The 15,008-nt window shown below is 41.0% G+C and overlaps 1 pseudogene; it reads right to left on the reverse strand.

Moving 5' to 3' along the window:
• Window positions 1-14,127: 14,127 nt before the first annotated feature.
• LOC103257254 lies at window positions 14,128-14,497 on the reverse strand (annotated as a pseudogene).
• Window positions 14,498-15,008: the final 511 nt, after the last annotated feature.

Below are 15,008 nucleotides of genomic sequence, written 5' to 3' on the forward strand. Positions count from 1 at the left end.
TTATATTCTGTTAGTGACCTAACCAAGGTAACTCCATTGTGTAATGATTCTTCTACCTTGTCTCTATGTAACTACCTTAAACTATATGTTAATGGCACAACTCCAGGGACTTTCTGTGCACTGGCTATACCTAGGACATGAAATTAGTCAAAGATCTATAACAATCGAAGTTCCCATTTTGGTTGCCAAGCTGTCAGTTAATAGTTGCTATGGTCACTAAGTTGCTATGTAACCAATGCTGCAAATTTTACCTATAAAAGCTTGTCACAAACTGCACCAATTTGTCAAGAATTTTTCTGCCTACTCTTGACCCGCCCATTAATAAAGAACTCTAATTAATTAAACTCAGTTCACAGGCATGACTTCTTCTCGCTTACTTGGTCATAACACATACACCCAAAAATAAACTCTTAATAAATACAAGATCCCCATATTCATGAAATAAACAATATTTTAATATCTTGCAGTTCATGATGGCTTTACATAAGGTTAGTTAATGCATCAAGACTCAATATTCAGCTGGGCTCGGTGGCTCAGCCTGTAATCCCGCGCCTTTGGGAGGCTGAGGTGAGTAGATTGCCTGAGCCCGCGGGTTCGAGACCCGCCTGGGCAGCGAGACCTCATTTCTACAATAAATCAAAAAATCAGCCGGGTGTGGTAGCACATGCCTGTAATTCCGGCTACTCGGAAGGCTGAGGCAGAAGGATCGCTGGAGCCCAGCAGGTCGAGGCTGCGGTGGCTGGGAGCGGCCACTGCACTCCAGTGTGGGCGACAGAGTGAGACTCTAACTCAAAAAAAAAGACTCAATATTCATTTAGAGTTAGAGTTATGGTCAACCATAACAGAAGCAATTCCATATTTCAAATGGCCTTTTTGAGTATTTTTAATTTTGGTTGTTTTTTGTCCAATCTAATTGAATCATCTGTTTTGCCTCATAATATGTTGATAAAGCACTCATACTAGGTGTGGGAGCAGGGTTGGGTCTGCCTTTTACTTGTTGGTTTGTAATAGATGTCTCCAGTTTATAATATCAGCAGAAAACTGTTGGGAGCCAGCCTTGGAGGTCCACATGATTGACAGGGTCCCGGTGGGCCGAAGACCCCGGGCCGCAGGGTGAGCCCGGGAAGCTGAGGCCCTTCTGTCTTCCACCTTTGCTGTTTGATACGGCTGAAGAAATTCTGTGCAGTCGTGGAAGAAGAAAATGGCATGTTTATGCGAAGTACTCACACCTAACCTGAGAATGTCATAGTTCATTTTCCCATTTTCCCACTATGCCGCTTGGCCTTTTCTAACATATGCAAGGGTTAAGCTCTGAAGCACATCAAGAATGCTTTCTTTCACTTGGTTATAAGTTACTAGATATTGCTTGAGTAAAAAATGATATAAGTATATTCACTCATTTGATTTAGAATTATGCAGCTTAGTGGTCAGACATAATGTTTTTTAGAAGCACAAGTTTATGGTAAGTTCATTATGAGCTCATTATAAGTTCTAACACTTATCTAGGAGTTATGTAAGTGATTTATAACACTGTCTTCACAGACTTAGGATAAAGATTAATCGTTAAGGTTTTTACTTAATTCTATAGTTAAATTTTAAGTAAACATTTATAGAGTGGGTTTTCACTGAATTCATAATATACTAATTAGATACTTTTATGATAATTAACTAAATACAGAAAGCAACCTTGAGGGCCTGGGAAATGTCATTAAAAGCTTCTTTTGAGTTTTCTTTAGAAATAAACACTGCGGGATAAGAGAAAAGTAATGAAGACACCTGGACAAGAAGGGCGATTACAAAAGGTTTGAAGGTCGTAAAAGCCCAAAAAGAGGAGAACTGCTACATGAAGAACCGTGCACCTGGGTACTTTCTTGAAGCACTTCAAGGACTGTAATTTGGGACTCTTTTGAAGAAAGTTGCTGACAGTGCTATTCTAGACATGATAATTGTTTTATCCATGTATTAATCAAAATTGGTAAATGTAATATCATACAAGTTTATATAACAATATACATATGTATGAAGATTGACAAAAATTATTGGGCTCTGGCTATGTTTAACAAGGTTTTTACTTTGTGTCATTAATTAAGTCTTAGTGCTATAGTTTAGTGTTTTATAGCTACTTTGAAGATTGTTTTAAGTTCATAAGTTTAAGTTCACACAATGATAAAGCTGGTGCCTCAAAGATAATAATAATTGCTCCACTGCCTATCTTAAGACAAAGATGTTTTCCAGGAGGTTACCAAGCATAAGGGAAAACAGCCAAATCACCATTATCCTAAACTTAAAAGCTCATTGGCAATTATGCAACCATAATAATTTTAGTTGTGTTAGTTTTATTTCATTATGTTTAGTTCACTTTATATGTTCATCCAGAGTAAAGATTAGTGTATGTATTTTCACAGTAAGTGACTTTCATAGTTATTCTTTAAAAGCTAGCCACTGTTGTTTGGTCAAGTTAATGGGCTTCATATTCCTGCTATCACTAGGTACAGTCTATAGTTTGTTTTAGTGAATTTATGGCCTTTTTAATTACACAAGTGATGTGGAACCAAAGTCAAAGTAAACCTTGTATGCATTATGTTTAGTTTAAGTGAAACTCCTTTTGCACTTATCTCAAGACTCATTAACTGAAAGTAGATAGTGTTTTTGGCTTATTCGTTTCTTCTAAAGACCGCTAGATGGTGATAACTTTTAAAACATATGTACGTGAAGGAATTTTCTTTGTCTTGCCCCTTTTACAAATGCTATAAAAGTTTTCTGTTAACTAATAAAGGATGTCATCTGCTCAGGAAGCAGGTGTCTGGGAATATTGTGTCCGTCTTTCGCCTATCCGTCTCTCCTTCAGGAGATCTCACGACCTGCCAAAAGGGGCTGGACCTCTAAAGAAAACCTTTTTGAACAACTCAACTACTCTGTGTGAGTTCAGTGATATCCATGCTCACTAGACAGCAATCACCTGAAATTGAACCAGGAGTGAATGTGACACACTTAACCTTGACCTCGGGTCCCTACACTCTTCTCTTGGGGTCATTCACACATGAGACTGTCTGACAAACAGACTAAATCAGGGTGCCAGGGAAAATCTATCACATAGACATAGATATGGACATGGACAGGAAGGGTTTCTTTCTTTTTTTATTAATAAAAATATAAATAAGCATTTTCCCTAGCTTCTTTTTATATCACAATCATCTCACACAACACACTTTGGAGATTACTACATTATATAGAAAGATAACTTTTAAAAAATACTTTAAAATGCATGGCAGAACATATTCAGAGAGCTACACAAGAACATTTATGTTAGTTTTGTAAGGTGTGGTAATAAGTGATTTTATGCTTCTGTGTAATTTTTTATGTTTTTCCTATCATCCGAAAAACATCTTTGTTTTAAAAATGTGCGTTTCAGCCAGGCACAGTGACTCATGCCCATAATCCCAGCACTTTGGGAGGCTGAGGTGAAAGGATTACCTGAACCAAAGAGTCAGAGACAAGTCTGGACAATATGTTGAGACTTCGTCTCTACAATAAACTAGAAAAAGAAAAAAAGAGAGAAAAGAGAAAGAAAAAGAAGCAAATGTTATGCTGAGAGAGTGAAGGGTGTGAGGGTGTAGTTGGGTGGGGAAGGGGAGGAGTCACACTCACATAATTCAGACAGCAATGGATTCCTCTGGAGGCAGCAGCTGGCTCCCCACCCAGATCTTGATGCTCCAAACCAGCCTCCTTTTTGGTGAGTAGCAGAGTAGCTCTAACAGTCCAGGACAGGTCTGGTGGGAGGCTGAGGAGTCAGGTGAGAGTGGCAGGTGGGTAGCTGGGGCTTCCGTGGTATCAATCTCCTGATTCCTCAAGCCTCTTTTCGGCTCAAGAGGGAGAAAGAGAGCTGGGGCTTTCTGGGATGCCTCCAAACTGCCAGCCCCCAACACAGGAAAATGATCTCCACTGTCTCAGCCCCTTCTCTCCATTCTCTTGCCACTCCCCAGCCTGCTTTCTGCCTCTACGATCAGGCTAAGGAGAGTATGGGTGGTGAGCCAGGAGCCGGGAGTCAGGATGGCCTTCCGCTGCCTGCCATTCAGCCATAGGCGACCTGCACCGTCTGCAGAGGCGGGGGTGGTGGAACACTCACTCCTTTGTGTGTGATTGCAAGCTGCTTCCAGTATGTCCAGATGCTGCCTTGGACTTGGTCTCCTGGCCCCATAAAATCTTGGGCAATTCATATTCTCCTTGGAGAAAGTTGCTTACCTTTCTGAGGCTCAGTTTCTTCAGGGTAGATGGAAAACCTCAGTGTGGATGCCTAGGTCAAGGTGGCATTTGGGAGATGAAATGAAATAGTGTACATTCTGGTTACCATCTGACATAAGGACACAAATGTCTGTATGTGGTATTATATGTTTCTATCTTGTTGAAAAATTTGCAAATAGATAAAATTTAGAAATGGCATCATTTTATTTTCATGATGGTTTTATCGCGATCCAGTAGGTTAAAAACAAAAAAGGTTTTCTTCTGAGAACTGAGGAGTTCTCATGCTCTTCACTCCTCTACCTCCTACACAAGGGTGAACATTGTAGGTGCTTACAAAAAATGTTAGTTCCTCCTTATAAAATCATTAAGAGAAATACTACCATTGCTGATAAATTAGCAAAAGATACAAACAAATGAAGCATAAAGAAAAAAACAGGTAAGATAAATAAGAATGAAGAGCTGTCACCTTCACAGGTTACTAAGCATGCAAATTAGGGAAACTGGATATCGTACTTTGCCTAGCAAATTGACAGCTGTTCTTTTTTTAAGTGAGAATGCTCAGTATGCTGATGGAGCAGTGTAACAGGATTTCTCATAATGTAGGCAATTTTTAAAATGAGTAAAACACTTCTGGGTGGTCCATGTGTCAGCAGCATTTACACATGTAAATGTTTGCACCCTTTTCCATGAAAATCTCACATCTGAGATTTAATCCCAAGGAACTAACCCATCATGCAGAAGAAACATATTCACAAAAAGATTCATTTTGTTCTAGTTACAATAATAAGAAATTGGAACTCAGTAATGATGCCGGGTGGGTTGCCGCACAAAACTCATGGATTCTTTGGCTTATCCCTAAAATGAATTTTAGAGTAGTCAGCAAAGTTTTAAAACAAAGTTTATGAGAGAAAGAAGAGAGAAAAGAGGGAGACATGTCAGAGCTGGCACGGGTAAGAGAAATGGTATCTTTTGCTTTTTATAGTAGACCTGATATACCTTCACAATGATTGATATGCTAAAGAAAGTGGAGTGAGGGTAACAACACTACTCTGGAGATTGACATCTGTCTGCTTCTGATGGTAGAAGAGGAGGGGAGGGGTGCTGTTTTCCTAACCACATTGTCTTTTGCAGGAGACCTGCCAGACATTTCCGATTTACAAATTCATGAGCTAAAAGTGGTCTTTTTATCATTTCTATGGCTTTGGTTAGTTAAGGGGTGGTATTCAGACTTCTGCCTTCAACAGGAAACCTAAAACTTTCTTAGTGATTATTAAGATAAACCATGAGCCGGCTGGGTGGCTCAGTCTGTAATCCCGCGCCTTGGGAGGCTGAGGTGAGTGGATTGCCTGAGCCCGCGGGTTCGAGACCCACCTGGGCAACTTGGTGAGACATCATCTCTACAATAAATCAGAAAATTAGCCGGGTGTGGTAGCACGTGCCTGTAGTTCCAGCTACTTGGAAGGCCGAGGCAGAAGGATCGCCGGAGCCCAGCAGGTCGAGGCTGCGGTGGCCGGGAGCGGCCACTGCATTCCAGTGTGGGCGACAGAGTGAGACTCCAACTCAAAAAAAAAAAAGATAAACCAAGGATTGAAAGGTTGGGCTGTTCTAGTCTTATATCTGTTGGGGTTTTCTTTTGATTTGCTGAGGGGGTAGGGTAGGCTGCCAGCTTGGTCTGCAGTAAAATTAATTTTTCAAATGTCTGAAAACTTCCTAAGACCTGCCTATGGGAAATTTATCTATCTATGTTTAACCTGTGCTAGCTACCCTAACTCAAGGAAGAGGTTGAGTTCCATATGGCCAAGTTACAGTTACATAAGGTGGTGGTTGTGACTGCTATAGGTAAGCAGTGTTGGCTGGCTGACTGAGAATTTTTTTTGAGCTGAGAAGATGGAACGGAAAAGACAGCAATAAGCATGTGTTAAGCTTCTGCCACATGAAAGATCTCCACTAGGAATGTTGTATACAGGATGTCACTTCAGCCTCATACACTGCCTGTACATGTGAGGCCGAGAAGCATAACGAGGCAGGAAGGCTCAAGACAATGGAACACCCCTACTCAGCACCAGGCACTGGGTCACAGGCTGAAAACTTAGCTTTATGCATGAGCCTTCTGAAGTAGATGACACTACTATCCTCTAGCATTTGAGGAAATACAATTCAGAGAGGCCAATTAATTAACTTACCTCACACTGGGATTTTAGCTGCTCTAAGACCATGTTTTGCGTCAGACAGCAGAGAAGTGGAGATGAATGTTTCTGAGCTCTGCCTTGTCCTCATCTTCCTGATCCTCCCCCAACACTCTCACATACAGAACACTGACTGTTAATTAATTAAATTTTCCCCAAAGGCCCACTGCTATTTAAAAGCAATTACTCTTCTCTCACAACTCTGTCCCTTGTTTTCTCTTCCAGGTTCTATCCATTTACATTTCTCGTTAGGGAAACAGCTGCTCCGTTAGTACTTCCGACTGACTGTCTTCCCTTTCCTTTTTCTACCAAAAAAAAAATGCTGTCATTTCCCATTTTGGGTCAAGGGATCAGTTCGGGGAATTCCACTGTTTTTGTTTTTCTTGAGTTGCTGGCTACATCTAGTCTGACTCCTCTCTTCTCCCAGAGCATTTAATTCTGCCACTATAGTGTTAAGTTGCCATCCTTAGAGTGCTGTGTAGGTGGCAGGGAACAGGGTACACAGGAAACCACCCCTGCCTCCAGCAGCCCTCCTATTTGTCTTCTGTTAGCTACCCAACAGCCACTGGGCAGGAAGTCTCTCAGCAGGAGATGCAGCTGTTTCTACCTTGCCAAGCCTTTATCAGATTCTAAGTAGATGCTGAACAGCCATACCCAGAGGGCATGGAGTCCCACAGGATGGAGGAGTTGGTTGGGTTAATGATGGACTCATAAAAAATTAACTATTCTATTTATTACTAGTTAACTCAAATAATTAGCTATTTCTATAAGAATTAACAGTGGATATTGAAAGACTAGGCCCAGACCTAGTGAGCCATTGTCCTTTGTGAGGCAGGGTAGCTAATGCAGGTTAGGCTTAGACAGATAAATTTCTTGTAGGTGGAGGTTTTAGCAAGCGTCCAGACAGACATCCTGTTGGCAGGCTGAATGACCCTGAATGCTGGAATGTGAATTCAATATGGACTCCCATTCCACTCCATCCCCTCAGCTCTCCAAAGGAACACTGCATCAAGATGATTCTAGACCCAGAATCAAAAGGCGATAGAAATGATAATGAGACCATCCATCCAGGACAGAGGTGGGCTCTACCCTCTTTAGCATATCAATCATTGTGAAGGTATATCAGATTTATTGTAAAAAGCAAAAAGGACAGAGGTGGGCTCTACCCTCTTCAGCATATCAATCATTGTGAAGGTATATCAGATTTATTGTAAAAAGCAAAAAGTGGAGTTTCTCTCATTCATGTCAGTTCTGGCATGTCTCTCCATCTTTCCCCTCTTCTTTTTCTAATAAACTTTGTTTTAAAACTTTGCTGGCCACTCTAAAATTCACTTTAGGATCGAGTCAAAGAATTCATGAGTTTTGGACCGTACCCCACCCAGTGTCACTTTGCAGCCACATGGATGCAGCTGGAAGGTATTACCTATGCAGGTTAACACAGAAACAGGAAACCAAATACCAGATGTCCTTACCTTTAAGCAGGAGCTAAACACTGGGTACACAGGGACATAAAGATGAGAACAACAGACACTGGAGACTCTTAAAGGGGGGATGCAAGAAAGTAGGGTAGGGGTTGAAAAACTGTCCATTGAATTTCATGCTCACTATTTGAGTGACAGGTTCAATAGAAGCCCAAACCTCACCATCATGCAGTGTACTTATATAACAAACCTTGCACGTGTGACCCCTGAATTTAAAACTTAAAAAATAATTGAACTTTTAAAGTATAGGGCATCATATCAGCATTTTTCATCTTAATTTCTTCAAATTTGCAAGGAAAAACTTTTATGGATATATATTTGCATGTGTCCTCAAGGCTGAGCACAGGATGTGTTGTGTACTAGCAGAGACAGAATAAGGAAGCAGCCAGATTCATCCTGCTCTTACCAGTCTTTCAGTATGTTTCATGGGTTTCAGAAGTGAAGTTGGAAGAAAACTGGAAACCAGGAACTCTGGATCTTATAGGGATTGTGGCATGAACTCTCTTGGGATGTTTCTCAATTTTGTTATAAATTGGAATTTCATCTCCCTGTTCATACTAAAGAATCCTTTTGGTAGCCTGTGAGAAATAGCTTAATACATTTCTTTAAATATAAAAGGGAAGGAAGGAGGAAGAACGTGAGAGAGAGAAAGAGAAAGAGAGAGAGGGGAGTCGGGCAGCTGTCAGATGTCTAGGCCATACAGAAAACACAGATCCTAACTTCAAGTTGTGTGAAGTTCCTGATGCTCTCTGATCTCTGGAAATTCCCTCATTCCTACATTTTCCTGAATTCTGAACACTTGTTTGTGTTTAATTCTTTAGTTCCCTGTTCAAGTACCAAACATTGCTTTGAGGGAAACAAACTGTCTCTCTAAAGTGTTTTGCCAGAATGAGGTAAAAACCTGGAATCACTCCCACCAGCACATAAGCACAAGTGTCTACAGTGTTTCAAAAATCCTCCCTTGAAAGACTAAATAGGTGCCTCCCGTCTATAATCCCAGTACTTTGGGAGGACAAGATGAGAGGATTGCCTGAGCCCACAGGTTCAAGACCAGACTGGGCAACTTGGCGAGACCTCATCTCTACCATAAAAATCAAAAAATTAGCTGGGTGGGGTGGCACATGCCTGTAATTCCAGCTACTTGGAAGGCTAAGGTGGAAGGATCACCTGAGCCCAGCAGGTCGAAGCTATGGTGGCCGGGAGTGTGCCACTGCCCTCTAGCCTGGGAAAGAGAGTGGGACTCCAACTCAAAAAAAAAGAGAGAAAAGAAAAATTAAATATCCAGAAGAAGAAACTAAAAAGCAGGAAATAACCACATATACTAAGGACATTAAAAGGTTATATTGCAGCCAGGCTCAGTGGCTCAGCCTGTAATCCCACGCCTTTGGGAGGCAGAGGTGAGTGGATTGGCTGAGCCCTCGGGTTCGAGACCTGCCTGGGCAGGCGAGACCTCATGTCTACAATAAATCAAAAAATTAGCAGGGCATGGTAGCGCGTGTAGTTCCGGCTACTTGGAAGGCTGAGGCGGAAGGATTGCCGGAGCCCAGCAGGTCGAGGCTATGGTGGCTGGACCGGCCACTGCACTCCAGTCTGGGCGACAGAGTGAGACTCCAACTCAAAAAAAAAGGTTATGTTGCTTAACTTTACACAAATATATTGAAAACATAAAGAAGGACAAACATGGACTTCGCAGCAACTTGAATGGATTTAGAGTCAATCATACTTAGTGATCAATCACAGAAACAAAGAACAGAGTACCCCAGGTTTTCACTCATAAGCGGATCTTGAACAATTATTTTATTTTATTTTTTTGAGTTGGAGTCTCACTCTGTCGCCCAGACTGGAATACAGTGGCCACTCCTGGCCACCGCAGCCTTGACCTGCTGGGCTCTGGCGATCCTTCCGCCCCAGCCTTCCCTGTAGCCGGAATTACAGGCATGTGCTACCACACCCGGCTGATTTTTTTTTTTTTTTTTATTGTAAAGATAAGGTCTCGCCTGCCCAGGCGGGTCTCGAACCCGCGGGCTTAGGCAATTCACTCACCTCAGCCTCCCAAAAGTGCAGGATTACAGGCTGAGCGACTGAACTCGGCTTGAACAATTTATTATAGTACTATAAGAAGGGTTTGACAGTAGTAGGAAAGTGTTAGGGAAGGGGGGTGGGATTGGCAGTTGAAGGAAACTGCTAGGGGATAGAGGAGCATACCTCATCAACAAAGGTACCTGCATAATCAATGTTTGTATACCTAACCCTGAATTGTACCCCATATCTTTACAATAAAAAATAATAATTAAAAAAGAAATTCTAGATGAAATGAATAATTTTTGAGAAAGTTATAATTTAATAACAGTGATTTCAGAAAATAAAACAATGTATAAACAAATACCTTATTAAAAGTAAACAGATTAAATTGTAAAAGTGTTATTCCTTAGAAAGTAACTGAAACAGTTGGACAAATTAATTATAACCTATGCTTAGAGAACAAGTAATTCTACCTTCACCACAATAATGTAACTGCATTAGGCATACTAGTTAACAAAATTAGACCAGAGAAAGAAATGAGGTATGAAAATTTCAAAGTAGTGTTAGGTCAAAATCCTAACAGGGTCCCCAAAATGTTAAGTCAGATCACATAGGAATGTGTGATCTGGTGCTGCGAGAAAGATACAAAGAATTGCGCAGATGTTAAATCAGAAAATATACTTTATTTAGAAAGTAAATTGGGGAGAGAGAGAGGAGATTCACCTCCTCAAGGTAGGAGAGGGGGCTAAAGCTTAGGAAACCAATGGTGGCCATAGCTCAAAGAACCACGTGGCCACACCAGAGTTTAACAAAGCAATGACAAGTGACTGCTTGAGGTTGAATGCTTTTAAACTTTCCCTTTAATGAGGGCAGTTGTTAAGGAGACTGGATGGTGATCTGTTTCAGGTCAATACCAAGGGAAAGGTAAGCACAGGTACTGATGGCAGGTGATGGACAGCAGGCAGATGGGTGAGTTAGTCATGTGACGGCAGCCATGGTGATGGCTGTGTCATGAAGGTCATGATGGCTGATTAGGTTAACTTTTTACAAAACAAACTGGGGAGGGGATTGGAAAACAGTTATTAATAGCTACCTCTAACCGGGCTTGGTGGCTCAGCCTATAATCCCGCGCTTTGGGAGGCTGAAGTGAGTGGACTGCCTGAGCCCGCGGGTTCGAGACCCTCCTGGGCAACTTGGAGAGACCTCATCTCTACAATAAATCAAAAAATTAGCCGGGCGTGGTAGCGCGTGCCTGTAGTTCCAGCTACTTGGAAGGCTGAGCGGAAGGATCGCCAGAGCCCAGCAGGTCGAGGCTGCGGTGGCTGGGAGCGGCCACTGCACCCCAGTCTGAGCGACAGAGTGCGACTCCAACTCAAAAAAAAAAAAAATAGCTACCGCTGAGTATCCTGTTCTGTCCTTGATTAGAGAGCAAGCTAGGTAATGTTAAGAGAATATGACAGAACTAGATAGTGTCAAAAGGGCTGGTCTTTGGCTATATTGACTCCATCTTATGTCCTTTCAAGAAGTTTACATTATCATTATTTATAGGTGATTTAATTAGTGGCTGAAAAACCCAAAAGAATTCGTAGGAAAATTATTACAAATGGTAAGAGAGTTCAGAAAAGGAGTTGGATATACATTTAATAAAGTGAATAAATAGACTTGTTATATTATACTAATAACCAGAAAGATATTTTGGCATGAGAAAAATAAAATGCTTATGTACAAACACAACAGAAAATGTGCAAAAGATATGTGATAAAAAATATAAAACGCTACTGAAAAACACAAAATAATTTCTGAACACACAAAAACACATAGCATGTTCTCCAATAGGAAAATTAAATTATACAAAAGTGTATTCTCTTGGAGTTAATCTATAAATTAAATATGATCCTGATACAAAAAAAAAAATACCAGCAGAATTAAAAAAAATCCAGACAAGCAGATACTTTATATGGAAAAATGAGGCAAGAACATCCGAAAACATTCTGAAAGATAAGCATAATCAGGGGGACTAGCCCTACCAAACAGTAAAATATATCATGAAATTCCAGTTATTAAAGCATACGGTATCAGCACATGAATTGACATAGAAAATCCCGAAAACAACACAACAATTCTAGCCAACAGAAAAAAAGTTGGGTTCACACATACCTCATACCAAAATAAATTCCACAAAGACCAAGGTTTATGTTGTTGTTGTTATTATTATTATTATTATTTGATTCAAGGTCTCATTCTGTCACTCCAGGCTAGAGTGCCATGGCAAGCTCATGGCTTACAGTAACCTCTACTTCTTGGGTTCAGAGGATATTTTCTTTTCAACCTCCTGAGTAGGTGGGCCTATAGGCACATACCACCATACCTGACTAATTCAAGGTTTAAGTACATCTGAAGGGCTGGATGTGGTGGCTCACTCCTATAATCCCAGGACTCTGGGAGGCTGAGGTGGGAGGATTGCCTGAATCCATGGGTTCGAGATCAGCCTGAGCAACTTGGCGCGACCTCATCACTAAAATAAATAAAAAATTAGCTGGGCGTGGTGGCTCACGCCTGTAGTTTCAACTTCTTTGAAGGTGGAGGCTGAAGGATGCCTGAGCCCAGCAGGATGAGGCTGCGGTGGCTGTGAGTGTGCCACTGCACTCCAGCCTGGGCGACAGAGTAAGACTCCATCTCAAAAATAAATAAATAAATGCATCTGAAAATTTTCATTGGGAATGCATAGTGGTGATGGTTGAAAAACATCCTGAATATACTTAATGTAACTTAACGGTGCACTTAAAAATCGTTCAAATGGTAAATTTTATGATGTGTATATTTTAAGACACTAAAAAAAAATACCATAATGCAAAAAAAAAAAAAATCACTAATCATAATTCAATGGGCAGCACGGTTGGTTCCATGATTTTGCTTTTTTTTTTTGAGTTAGAGTCTCACTCTGTCACCCAGACTGGAGTGCAGTGGCTGCTCCCGGCCATTGCAGCCTCGACCTGCTGGGCTCCGGCGATCCTTCCGCCTAAGCCTTCCAAGTAGCTGAAACTACAGGCGCCCGCTACCACACCCAGCTAATTTTTGATTTATTGTAGAGATGAAGTCTCACCAAGTTGCTCAGGCGGGTCTCGAACCCGCGGGCTCAGGCAATCCACTCACCTCAGCCTCCCAAAGTGCTGGGATTACAGGCTGAGCCACCGAGCCCAGTTGATTTTGCTATTTTTAATATTTAATTCTTAAATATTAAAAAAGGGAAATTTTTGAATAGTCAAGAGTGGGAAAGCCTTATGTATGACAAAACCAAACACACACAGACACACAAATCCTTGAAACCAGAACAAATTGATAGATTTGACAACATAAACATTTCTTCATGACAAAAATGACTACACAGAGTTAGAAAAAAAATCACAAATTAAGAAAAATATTCAACTCATATAAGGAAAGGGAAGAATGGAAAGTATTCATTTGTTTTTAATTTGAAAGATGTGGTATACAATTCAGGATAAGGTATACAAATGGTCATTTTACAGGTAAAGTTTGGGCCTCACTTTGGTCCCCACTTTATCTGATTTGAGATCAGGTAATGAAGTGTGCCTTCTCCTCCCTTGGCAGTTTCCCACTACTGCCAATCCCTTTCTTATGGTATTATGATAGTTGTTCAGGGTCCACTTATGCGTGAGAACATCTGGTACTCTGTTCTTTGTTTCTGTGATAGATCACTGAGTATTATAGATTTTAAATCCATCCAAATTGCTGTGAAGCTTATAATTTTGTCTTTTTTAATTTTAATTTTAATTTTTTTGAATTGGAGTCTCACTCTGTAGCCCAGACTGGAGTGCAGAGGCACGCTCCTGTCCACCACAGCCTCGACCTGGGCTCTGGTGATCCTTCCGCCTCAGCCTTCCAAGTAGCTGGAACTACAGGCGCGCGCTACCACGCCCGGCTAATTTTTGATTTATTGCAGAGATGAGGTCTCACCAAGTTGCCCGGGCAGGTCTTGAACCCACGAGCTCAGGCAATCCACTCACCTCGGCCTCCCAAAGTGCTGGGATTACAGGCTGAGTCACTAAGCCTGGCCTAGTCTTTTTTTTAAATATCATCATTTATTTATTGCTAACATGAATTCAAAGCAAGTATATGGCTTTTTAAAAATACTAGAACAAATCAAGAAATCATGACACAATTGCCATCATCAAATCTTAATCTTCAAAGAACATCTCCATTAGGTTGGCTTAAGGACACTCAGATACTACCAGTTTTTGAGGTGTTCCATATTTAAGTAGTGTAGGCACTGCAGTTACTTTCAAGTTTTTTTCCGAAGTCATTATTTGGGTCTTTCCAATAAAATTTTTCTCCTACTTGGCAGCAGATGAACACACATCCTTCACTAATATGCTTCAGCCCCACTCCTACGACTGGTTCAGCTGGCACGCAGTCTGGACACCAGTTTTTCCCTTTGGTGTTCTTTGAACCGGTAAAATAGGTGAAAATGGTCTTGGCATTGTGCTGTTCTAAAGCCTGCTTGAACTCCTCAAAGCCAGATGTGCTCACCTTCTCGTAGTGGGCCATCAGGAGAGCGTGTTATTTTGTCCTTCTTTATGACTGCGTAATATTCCATTGTGTATATGTACCACATTTTTTTATCTAGTCTACTTTTGATGGGCAGCATGGTTGGTTCCATGTTTTTGCTATTGTGAATAGTGCTGCAGTAAACATGTGTGCACAGGTATCTTTTTTGTAGAATTATCTGAGTTCCTCCAGTGATGTTCTCAGAACTGAAAAGCTGTTGCAAAGCAAAAGAAACCATCAAGAGAGTAGGGAGACAGCCCACAGAATGGGAAAAAATATTTGCTAGCTGTGTACCTGACAAAGGCCTAACATCTGGGATCTACAAGGAACTCAAGCATGCTGAAAAGAAAAAAAACAAACCAGTCCCATTGCAAAGTGGGCCAAAGATATGAATAGACACTTCTCCAAAGAAGACATAGGAGCAGCCAACAGATACATAAAAAACAAGTTCAGCCTTACTAATCACCAAAGAAATGCAAAATAAAAGCACACAGAGATACCACCTAACTTC

Source organism: Carlito syrichta, unplaced genomic scaffold (genome assembly GCF_000164805.1).
Source record: "Carlito syrichta isolate Samal-C Ts95f unplaced genomic scaffold, Tarsius_syrichta-2.0.1 Scaffold80230, whole genome shotgun sequence".
Classification (NCBI taxonomy): Eukaryota; Metazoa; Chordata; class Mammalia; order Primates; family Tarsiidae; genus Carlito; species Carlito syrichta.